The following is an 11435-nucleotide window of genomic DNA, read 5'->3' as shown; positions in this document are numbered from 1 at the left end:
TGAGACATTCTTTCAATATGCCACCAACTATATACTTCTAAACACAAATGATTACATGCAGTATTCTACCATATTCAAACTTATATCATTAAAAGATTATACTGACTACTAAATACAATTTTCCATTGACAATCATTGTGACCTATTCTGACTCTGTTACATGTTTACGTACCAAGGTTATAGCTCATTATGTCAGTAGATGGTACTATTGCACTGCTGTGGACCTACTAGAGAGCTACAGGCTCATCTCAGAAATAAATGCGCTTCAGCCTGAGGTGCCAACTTGGTGTCCAAAAAATTAATCCACAAGTACCGACAAACGTACCTTTATTTTACCAGAGTGGCTCTAATAGAACGTAAGTTGAGTAACAACTGTTGGAACGTGTTTTGAGATGATTATGAGAGTGTTATTGTGTGGTATTTTCTTGTAATGAGCATCCGTGTATCATTTGCAGAATGCCAGTATGTAGGAAGTATAGAGGCAATCTGCAACTTCAGAAAATGTGTTGTAGAGTTTGTTCTAGGCTAACCAGACAGTATTGAGTACATGAGTTAAGGGGAAAGCCTGTGATTTGATGAGCATGGCATTCACAGTCGTCTGCCGCCATGTTGTACTTACATTCTGGTAACGCCATGTTCAAGAGTAATGGTGTGTAAGGCGCGAATGTTGTGGAAAGGTTGTGTAAATGTTAAATGGATTATTTGGCCTCATGCTCTTATCCTTTAGCCGTGAGTGTTTTGTTTAAGTTCTGCATATGTAAATATGTAAAGTTATTTTGAATTAATTTGTATTTATTTTGCTTTTGAAAGAATCCTTTGTGTAACTTTATTTTTTAATGAAATCTGTTATTTTATTTGACGATTGCTTGGGTTAATGTGAATTGTATTGTGTGTAGGTTGAGTGAATGAATGGTTGCTAAGAAATAAATGAACTCCAGCCTGAGGAAGACGCTAACTTCAGTGCCCTCTCTATTGATCCACAGGGGTTTTCTTTTAAAATTGGCTCTACAGTGCTCTCTAGTTTGTGCCACTTGCTGCCAGTCCAGATTTTTGCTAGATCTGGCGCAGGTAACAACTGGGGGCTTGGAAACAATAATATCTAATAAGCTCCATACAGTTAAGCACAATCACAGGTGATGGTAGGAACTTAAATTTACCAGTAAATCACCCCTCCTCCCTTCATTACAACAGGGGTGTGAGGAATCAGCATTGGGTGGATGCTGGCTGCTCTATTAGCCCCACCCTGTCCCCAAGTGATCAGTCAAATACAGTTAGAGGGGTTTTACATATAAGCCTGAATATGTTTGGGCTCAAATTACTTTAAGTATTAGAAGGTCATCTTTGTGTTTCCTCGCGGTAAGCCTGCACAGCGAAGCAGGTGTCCCAGAGCTGAGATTCATTCGTCCCCTGGTATCAGAGAAGAGATGATATTAAACCCAAAGCATGAAACAAACAAGTAAGCTAAAAGAACGGGCTTAGAAAATGATGAGTTTATGTATTCAAGTAGATTTTAGGCTGTTCTTAGGAACAGAATCAGATTATCTTTACTGTCATTGTAACAACTACAACAAAATTACGTGTAGTCCCTGTGGTGTCAAGAAAGAAAAGTTTAAATATAATTACAAAAGAATATATTAAAAATGAGTAGCACAATAAACTGTATAGCTTGATTTTTATGATGACTCAAAGAAGAACAGGGCAAAAATTTACAGTCAAAAAAACAAAAGGTTTTGCTAAATGTTTTGAAACAGGTTAGAAATATAGAATCATACAATGCATAAACAAAATAAATACATGAGAAAGCTACACCACAGTATAACAGTATAATTACTATAAACTACTCATCAGCAGCCTGTATATTTCCTTTTTTTTTTGTCTAAAATGGTGGAAAGTCCACACTGGGTGACTGTGTAAACAGATTTATATGCATAAAACTAGAAGTAGTAGCAAATGCACACATGCACACACACATATTTCATAGTAATTTCTAGATTGCCTCGAGTGGACTCACTGTGTGTTGCACTGCAGATCCACAGACACCGTGTTCCATGCTGTTTTATAAAGCCACACCTCTATTATGAAAATCCAGCTCAAATCATCAGGGGCAAGCCTGAAACTCCCACCACAAGATGTCATGTCATCATTTGTTGAATAAATCCCGGCAAACACAATGATCGATTTCATAGGACCTGTCTCTGATACCGCTCCTAATAAATCATTGTGTTTGTGCTGTGTTATTATTGTTTCCTGTTCTGCTGATGTACAAGTGCCTCAAAGCTGCATTATTTTAATGGCCAAAATATTCCTGGCTCTGTAGAAGGACTTTGGCAGAAAAAATGAGACAGACCAGAGAAGAATAATCCGTTTATATTTATTATTATGTAAGGTAACCATACAGTGGAACCTGATTAAAGATTACACATAGTCTTTGTGCAAAAGATGGATGTAGAATCTGCATTTTTTTTTCCAAGGCTAAAATATGCATTCTCTTTGATGACCAGCAGGGAGCAGCTGGCTGCAAAAGAATTCCATCCATCCATCCATCGTCATCCGCTTTGTCCGGGGTCGGGTCGCGGGGGAAGCAGCCTAAGCAAAGAGGCCCAGACCTCCCTCTCCCCAGCCACCTCCTCCAGCTTGTCCGGGGGAATACCAAGGCGTTCCCAGGCCAGCCAAGAGATATAATCTCTCCAGCGTGTCCTGGGTCTGCCCCGGGGCCTCCTCCCGGTGGGACATGCCTGGAACACCTCACCCAGGAGGCGCCCAGGGGGCATCCTTGTCAGATGCCCGAACCACCTCAACTGGCTCCTTTCGATGTGGAGCAGCAGCTGCTCTACTCTGAGCCCCTCCCGGATGGCCGAACTTCTCACCCTATCTCTAAGGGAGAGGCCGGCCACCCTTCGGAGGAAGCTCATTTCTGCCGCTTGTATCCGCGATCTCGTTCTTTCGGTCACTACCCACAGCTCGTGGCCATAGGTGAGGGTAGGGACGTAGATCGACCGGTAAATTGAGAGCTTCGCTTTTACACTCAGCTCCCTCTTCACCACGACGGACCGGTGCAACGTCCGCATTACTGCAGCTGCTGCCCCAATCCGTCTGTCGATCTCCGGCTCCCTTCTCCCATCACTCGCGAACAAGACCCCGAGATACTTGAACTCCTCCACTTGGGGCAGGAACTCATCCCCGACCCGGAGTGGGCACTCCACCCTTTTCCGGCTGAGAACCATGGCCTCGGATTTGGAGGTGCTGATCCTCATTCCCGCTGCTTCACACTCGGCTGCGAACCGTTCCAGTGCGAGCTGGAGGCCTTCACCTGATGAAGCCAACAGAACCACATCATCCGCAAAAATCAGAGAATCAAAAGAATTTTATTGGCATAATTTCAGAGATATACCTGCTTCTGACTTATGAACTCAGTAAACAATATCCAGGAGGACCTGCCTTGAGATTGACAGGTTGCTACCCTGTGAGAATGCAGTTTGCTCAGCTTCTAAGGTAGAGTTAAGCCATGCTTGTCATGTTCTAATTTAATAAACAAGGTAAGCATAACAAAGCTCAAGGCTTAAAATGATACTCCAAAAACCCATACATCCAGTTTTTCTAAATATGTGAATGAGCCTTCTATTTTACATATTCTTTATATTTAACGTAGGTTTTATTTTTACATCTGTTAAAATGATTTTTAAGTAAACGTTTAAAAAAAAACAGAAGAGAAAGGATAGGTAATAGTAATCTTTCCACCAAAGCCCCTCTAGATTCAGTTTTTTAACTCTTTTTGGCTCAGTTATTAGGATGAGGGGTTTATCTTTTAACTTAGAACATCAAAATAAACTTAAAATTGGCTTAAAGTGTGTATTTGCTGTCCTGCCACTTGGTGATAACCTTTATGAATAACAGTATTTATGTCAGTTAACTTTTTCAGGATGTAATACACAAACATGTCAAGCTTGACTTTCAGCTGAATACTTCCTGTTGTGGATCAAATCTGAACTGCTGCAGTATTCAGACTCACACCATGACAACCCCTGTGTCCTCACCTATGTCTGTGCCTACACTTATCCAAATCCATCATCATTGCACGACACATGCATCGTTTCTTTTGTATTTTCCTCTGTGGAAATGGGGATGGGGGCCATGGACCATGTGACGGTGGGGCGGTCGATGGTGCCCTATTGGCGGTGGCTGTGGTCGTGCAGGTTGTGGTGGTGGACGGTAGAGGTTAGGTGGTGGTGGACGGTAGACGGGGCGGGGTACGGGCACTGGAATAAGTCATAAATATTCAGGATCTTTTTTTTAATCCTGTTTTAAAAACATTTTTAATGTAAGCAGCATTTTTAAGCACAAATGATAAGCACAATGTTATATAACCATTCAAATAATTAAAAAACTTACGCATAACTTCAGAGAACTTATGGGTTCAGCAGAATCTGTTCAGAAAATAAAACAATATATTCAAACTTACAAAAAATTACAAATTACATCAATGAATTACTGACATCTGCGCAACTTACTGTTCACCTATGCGTTGATCCACTGGCTCACCTGTCACCTGCAACTCTTTATATGTAAAGCCACGCCTCAACCTGAAGGCCCTGAAGGCACATTAATAGGTAAAATATGAAATATGAAATTCTATAGTCTACCACTAACACACCGAGCACATACTGGAAAAAAAAAACAGCATTACATGTTGGTAATTTTTTTTCTTAGAGTTTTTTGTTTTGTTAGCAGGGCTATATACTCAAGTCAAGACCGTTTTAAAGGTTTTGCATTCAATAACAATAATAATAATAATAAAGTGACCTGGTAACAAGCCATTTTTTGTTAATTCTTTGATTTACATTTTGTCATGGAGAGTTGTAGTATGAAGGGAATTCAGCATACCCTCAGTATTTTTCCATTAACTGGATTCACTTTTAGCAATTGGGATAAAGCTGGTTATACCTCACTAAGTTAAAACAGGGTTTCTCTACATGTTCACATGATCATATGACACTTCTTCCACAGAAAACGATCCCTATGAGTGTCATTATCTCCAGTCAAAGACATGAGATGATGGCGATTGAATGGAGATTTTTTTAAAAATATACAAAAATTTTAAAAAATATAACAGTAAAATGGATTTTACAGGTTTGAGAGTAAAGATTAAATTTAAAAAGCAGAATTCAAACATGGACTTAGTCGACATTCAGCAAGTAAATGTCCTGTTTCAGGATCGTATATAAATGCTTATAAAACATATTAAAAAAAAATCAAGAAACTCAGTTGCATCTTTATTTATTATTTTTTTTAAAAACCCACAAAGACCTGACACTCCTGTCTGTGCAGAGGTGTAAAGTTTCTTCAGTAATTGATGATGCTCTTTCTGGAGAACTGATTAGTTAACCTACTCACTGAACAGCTTAGGTTAACAGCACAAGTTACCATGGTGATTTACCTTTTTAGTACAGAAATCCCAGGGCAAACCCTGAAGTTACCTGGTGTTAGAGTGAATTGTTAAATGTTGTCATTTTTATGCCTGCCAACTCTAATGAAAGGAATTTCACTGTCCTTCCCCCCAGATTCTCGAGGTTCTGGTTGGGGGGCTGTAATGTTTTATTGCAGATACATCCTATCTGGAAGATCTGCTTCTTTTGATGTAAGCTTCCTGCGTTTATGACCCTTTGGTCAGCAGGAGGTCTGCCACACATTCTTACACACACACACACACACACACACACACACACATTCTTACAGAAGTTCACACATATATGTACAATGCCTTGTCTTAGAACCAAGTGGGCGTGGCTTTGTTCTGATGTTTTTTGTGTGAACTGTCTCTCAATAAAAAGGCAGCAAGGCCTCTTCCCCACAGGCCTCCCTTGCGCAAGTGATTGATCGATCGACTGTCTTGTTTTCTTCATGATGAATAAGTCTCTAGAATTAGCGGGGCTTGTGGAAACACAGACCCAACATCTGGGTAAGATGTATTCCTGTTACCTGGTGTAGGCTTCAGCTTAGTTACCAGATTAGAGATCAACAGATATGAAATCACCACCTACTGACCAATCAGATCACCGGAAAATAGCATCACTGTTCCTGGAAGACACCTGCTGGAGCGCAGAGTATACAGGAAAAATACAGTTCAGTCAATCCAATTAAAAGTTTAAATGGTTCCAGTTTAAAGTTTCAGAGCTCTAATGAGCAGCTGTCACCTTAGAAATAAACAGCATCACTGAGAGATAAAACAAATAACCTGAATTTAAAAGTTTATTTTACAGCTCTGTGAACTGAATCACCAGATTAGCAACTTAAATCTCTCATCTCATTTCTATAAATGTTTTACTGATATTTTTTTATGTTCTTTATACATTTTTCATCACCATCATCATCAGAGGATTAAGATAAGATAAGATAAGATAGAACTTTATTAATCCCTCGGGTGGGTTCCTCTGGGAAATTCGACTTCCAAAAAAAGCACAGCAACGACCGAAGTTACAGTTACACCGAAGTTACAGTTACACCGAAGTTACAGTTACATGGAGGGGATCAAATGACCTGTTAAACATCCAGTTGTACGTAAGCCAGAAGGTTTATTAAAAAGAAGAAGATTTTTTAATTCACCGACTTGACTTTTAGAGCCTTTTGCATATTGTTATGAATACCTCCAAATAAACTCTGTCTGTCCTTTCAGGTAACAAACAAAGTGTAACCTCAGGGTTTGGCACTGATATTATAGTTTTATACAGAGGTGCAGAGATGTGGTGAAACCTATTTGCTTATCAGGTAAAATATGTGGTTTCTGCACATCTATAACACCACAGTCTACCACTAACACATATAATACATACTGATAAAACCAGCATTACTTGGAGATATGTTGATACGTGAGCCCAGAGTTCAGAGTAACATACAAATACACTTAGATTTGTAGTTTAGTTGCATAGTGAGTGAACATTGTGATTGACAGGGCTCTTTGTTCCTGCATTTTTCTCATGCACAACAGGTTTGATGATACCAGGGGGGGAAAAGCTTTGTTTTTTTTCCTTAGAGTTCTTTGTTTCATTTTTTAGGACTACATACTCAACTAAAGACGGTTTTAAAGGTTTTGCATTCATAAATAAAGCGACCTGGTAATAGCTCTTCTGTGGAAGAAGAGTCATATGCAGTTTAAAGTTGCAGAGCTCTAATGAGCCCCAGCACGGAGAGCGCACTCAGAGATGAAACAAGTAGAGTTCTTTGTTAGAGAGACATGACAATGAAGCATGTAGTCACGCATCCAACTCTGATCAGACATCAGGAAAAGAAAAAGTACTGGATTAACCAGTTGCAAGGCTTTTTCACTTTTGTTTCCAAGAACACGTTTTTTAAAAAACCAACAACATTCCCACAAAGACACAAGGCTTTCATTTTTACACTAAAAACTAATCCTTATGAATAATTAATAATTAATAAATTAACTCTTGCCAACACCAGCTACTAGATTGCAGCCTAAAAAACGTGAACACAATTCACTGGTAGGATTAGTATCAATGACCTCAGCTATGTGCTGTAGCAGGTGATGCAAGGCGTTTTTTTAAAACAGTGTGGAAGAAGCCTGGAGGGGTATTATCTGCTCTCTACAAGAATAGCTTTGCATAATTCAGAACAATCTTCATTTATGTTATATGGGATCTTTGTGCAGCCCCTCAGTGTGTCCCCAAACTGTTTAGCTCTTCCCCCCTTAAGAAATCATTCTTCTGATTGGTTACCCCTTATAAACAGAAGATTTTATAAGCAGGTGGGTTCGTCTCAGCCGCTCACCTGCTGTTGAAATCTTTTGACAATGCTATACGTTTATTTCAACAACGCTTACTTCAAAGTGTACATAAATGTGACAAGCATTAGGGTCATATGCGCGGCATAAGGCAATATCAGAGTATTAAACCTAGAAAATCAATTAGACAGTCAAGTTTAAGAGGTGAGTAATTATTTGGTTTATTTAAAAGGCAAGCAGAAGCTTGCTGCAGCAGACCTGGAGCTCTCTGAGAGTTTGGTGCAGATGTGTGGGGCATAAAAAAGAAACAGGATGTTGACATTATGAGCTGTAAAAAAAATGTTTACTGAATAAGTCCTCCTTTTATATCTTTCTGCAGACTCACTACGTTGACGGCATCACACAGATGCTCGGAGGCAATGGGGTGCATGACGGAGGGGCAGAGCACCTGCAGCAGCATCAGTGACTTCAGGCCTTCTGCTGTGCAGTTGGCCACAATTCAACCACAGTCAGCCACTTTGAAAAAAAAGGTTTTTGAAAGTGTCAGTATAAAAACTGTTGTGATCAACTCTCAGCCCAACCAGTCACAGTGGATGGCCGCCCCTCCCTTCCCACTGTCAAAAAAGTGCTTGCTCGTAGAGGATCATATGATTGTTGGGTTTTTCGTATATGTATTATTGTAGGGTCTACCTTACAATATAAAGCACCTTCAGTTGAATTGAATTTAATCAAGTCTTGCAACTTGATAACAATCTTAAAAGCTCATCCAGTGTGTATTTGGCCCATTATCTTAAAACCTTATTTACATAAAATGACATTTCAATGGTCACCAGGACACAGAAGCTGCATGTTTAAATCACCAGTCAAATTGGATTAAATTCACTTAAATATCTGCAAATGTTTCTCATTTGGGTGTACTTCTATTACCATTGCTGCCAGGGAATTTACCCACAGATTATAATTCAGGATTCTTTGAGTTTCTCTCTGATGTCATCTCAGGATCTGGAAGCAAAATAAATACTACAAAAACAACATGTAGCACTTGATTGCTTAAAGTGTTTAATTAAGGAATTGAAAGCATTGGGTGGATACTGAATACTAATGCAAATGAGCTCCTTTAGCTGAGGACCCTCCCCTGTCCCCAGGTGGTGAGTCAAATACAGTAGAAGAGCTGTTACACATGAGCCTAAATGTACTTCGGCTGAAACTATTGTAAGAATTAGAGGTCATCTATATGTTACCTCGAGGTAAGCCTGCACAGCGAAGCAGGTGTCCCAGAGCTAAGATCCATTCATCCCCTGTGTCAGAGAAGAGATGGAATTAAACCCAAAGCATGAAACAAACAAGTAAACTAAAACAATGTGTTTAGAAGGCAATAAGTTTATGTATTCAAGTAGATTTTGGGCTATTCTTGAACTTCAGCGGTCACCTAAACTGATTCTATGGATTCTTCTTTCTACACCGATGATGCACCATCCTCCTCTATGTCTCACACTTGACATCTTTCTGCCAAGAGAATATTATGGGTTTAATAAAGGCTCAATAAAGAGTTTTATGGCTCTTCTTTTGCAAGCTGCAAGTGCAAAGATCCTCACAAAAACACCTTCAAACTGGTAAAACAAAAACAGAACAAATTCACACCATTTTCATCCCATCCAGTCCCAACCTGGTACACAGAGAACTTAAGTTTATCAGTTTTTCACCTTTTGTAAATGATTTTTTTTCCATCTGTATGTTGCATGGTTGAAGTTGTTCTTGAAGCTGGAGTTTGGTTTGTTTTATTACTGAATTGTTCAAGATCAGCTGACTGACCAGAGGTAGTCTGGGACTGTGTGTGTATATGCAAGCATTTAAACACTGCAGAGAACAGTAAATTTATTTTGTCTAAGTCCGCCATTGTAGAACCGAAACAATAACGTGGCGCAGAGTGTGACGTCAAAAAAGGCGCACACCTTTGACTGTTTTCTCCGTTTTCGTCCACACATAAATGCAAAAGTGGAGTTTTCGAAAATCTCCACCCTGGCAGGAGTTTTTAAAAATCTCAGTTTTCAGTGACCGAAAACGCCATTTACGTGTGGAAGAAAGGTGCAAACGCATAGAAAAATCTGCATTTTCAAAAATACCCGTGTACGTGTGGACGTAGCCTTAGCCTGATTTATGACCTCAGTAAACACTTTACACATGACTTTATGGTTAGCTCTACAACATAATATTTTTTTGAAAGTCATGTTCCAATTAAAAGAGAGATTGATGAAGGCTTTGCTTTAAGGCGGAACTGCCTTATGATTGGCAGGTTGCTACCCAGTGAGAATGCAGTTTCCTCAGTTTCTCAGGTAGGGTTGAGCCACCCTTGTCATGTTCTAATTCAAAAAACAAGGCAAGCATGGCAAAGCTCAAGGCTTAAAATGATACTCCACAAACCATCCGGTTTTTATAGATGTGGGAAGCAACCTTCTGTTTTACATATTCTTTATGTTTATTTTTGTTCCTTACATGTGTTAAAAAAAAAGTAATATTAAAAGCAGAAAGTATAAAATAGCAATGTTTCCATGCAGGTCCCCCCAGAAATCTTCATCTAGTCAGAGTCACTGCTGCAGGAGCTGCTGGAGTCCTGGAGAAGAGACAGATGATATTTGGTGAAGTCCTCACATTGATTCTAAATTGAGGGGTGGTTAACTCTTTTTGGCTGAGTGGTTAGGAGGAGGGGTTTATTTTTCACTTATGACCTCAAAATATCCTTAAAATTGGCTTAAAGTGTGCATTTGCTGTCCTGCCACCTGCTGATAACCATCCAAACACATCTTATGAATAACAGATTATTTCAGTGATATTTTTCAGGCTGTATTACACAAACATGTCATGCTTCACTTTCAGCTCAATAGCATCTACTTCCTGTTGTGGATCAAATCTGCACTGCTGCAGTATTCAGACTCACCCCGTGACAATCCCTCCCCTTCTTGTGGCATTTGAGGTGCCTGTGTCCTTGCTTGTGCCGGCGCCTGTGCTTCTTCTCACATCCATGAGCATGAGGGCCATGTCCGTGTCCACCACCATGTCCGTGTCCACCACCATGACCATGTCCGTGTCCACCACCATGACCATGTCCACCACCATGACCATGTCCACCACCATGGTCATGTCCGTGTCCACCACCATGACCATGTCCACCACCATGGCCATGTCCATGCCCTCCTTCATGACAATGCCCGCCTAGAATTAGTCATAAATTCATCTTTTAACATTAAAATGTTTAAATATGTATAAGATATGGAAAACACACATGATGGGAGCTATGTGTTTTACCTCTTCCCTTTCCAGACATCTCCAAATTTCAAACCTCACACCCTGTAAGTTCAGATCAGAGTGAGTTCACCAAAACCTGTTCACAAAATAAAATACAACATATACAAACTCTTTCTTCACATATGCATACAAGATAATCAGCAAGTGTTGAACTTACTGTGTGCTGGTAACTTGATCCACTGACTCACCTGTCACCTGCCACTTTTTATATGTAAAGCCACACCTCAACCTGAAGTATGCTGAACGCCCATTTAAAGGTCAAATATAGTGTTATAGTCTGCAACTGACCATGCACATACTGATAAAAACCAGAATTACATGTTGATGTAAGAACACATGGGTCAGAGTAACACACAAATGCACTTCGATTTCATGCTTAAGTACTTTGTGAGTGAACAGT

At 39.8% G+C, this 11435-nt stretch overlaps 2 long non-coding RNA genes across 2 annotated transcripts; both read right to left on the bottom strand.

Annotated features, from left to right (window-relative positions):
* Positions 1–10127: 10127 nt before the first annotated feature.
* On the bottom strand, positions 10128–10790 carry LOC106456259 (uncharacterized). The gene is made up of 2 exons (XR_001290418.1): positions 10668–10790; positions 10128–10343 (listed from the first exon to the last, which is right to left on the bottom strand). It is a non-coding gene; the product is annotated as an uncharacterized LOC106456259 (long non-coding RNA).
* Positions 10791–10866: 76 nt separating this feature from the next.
* On the bottom strand, positions 10867–11262 carry LOC106456260 (uncharacterized). Its single transcript, XR_001290419.1, has 3 exons — positions 11193–11262; positions 11036–11111; positions 10867–10942 (listed from the first exon to the last, which is right to left on the bottom strand). It is a non-coding gene; the product is annotated as an uncharacterized LOC106456260 (long non-coding RNA).
* Positions 11263–11435: the final 173 nt, after the last annotated feature.

This window comes from Pundamilia nyererei, unplaced genomic scaffold (genome assembly GCF_000239375.1).
Source record: "Pundamilia nyererei isolate P.nyererei 1_Seehausen unplaced genomic scaffold, PunNye1.0 scaffold00071, whole genome shotgun sequence".
In the NCBI taxonomy this organism is placed as follows: domain Eukaryota; kingdom Metazoa; phylum Chordata; class Actinopteri; order Cichliformes; family Cichlidae; genus Pundamilia; species Pundamilia nyererei.
The sequence above is the reverse complement of the archived record's forward strand: the minus strand, read 5'-3'. Positions and strand labels throughout refer to the sequence as shown.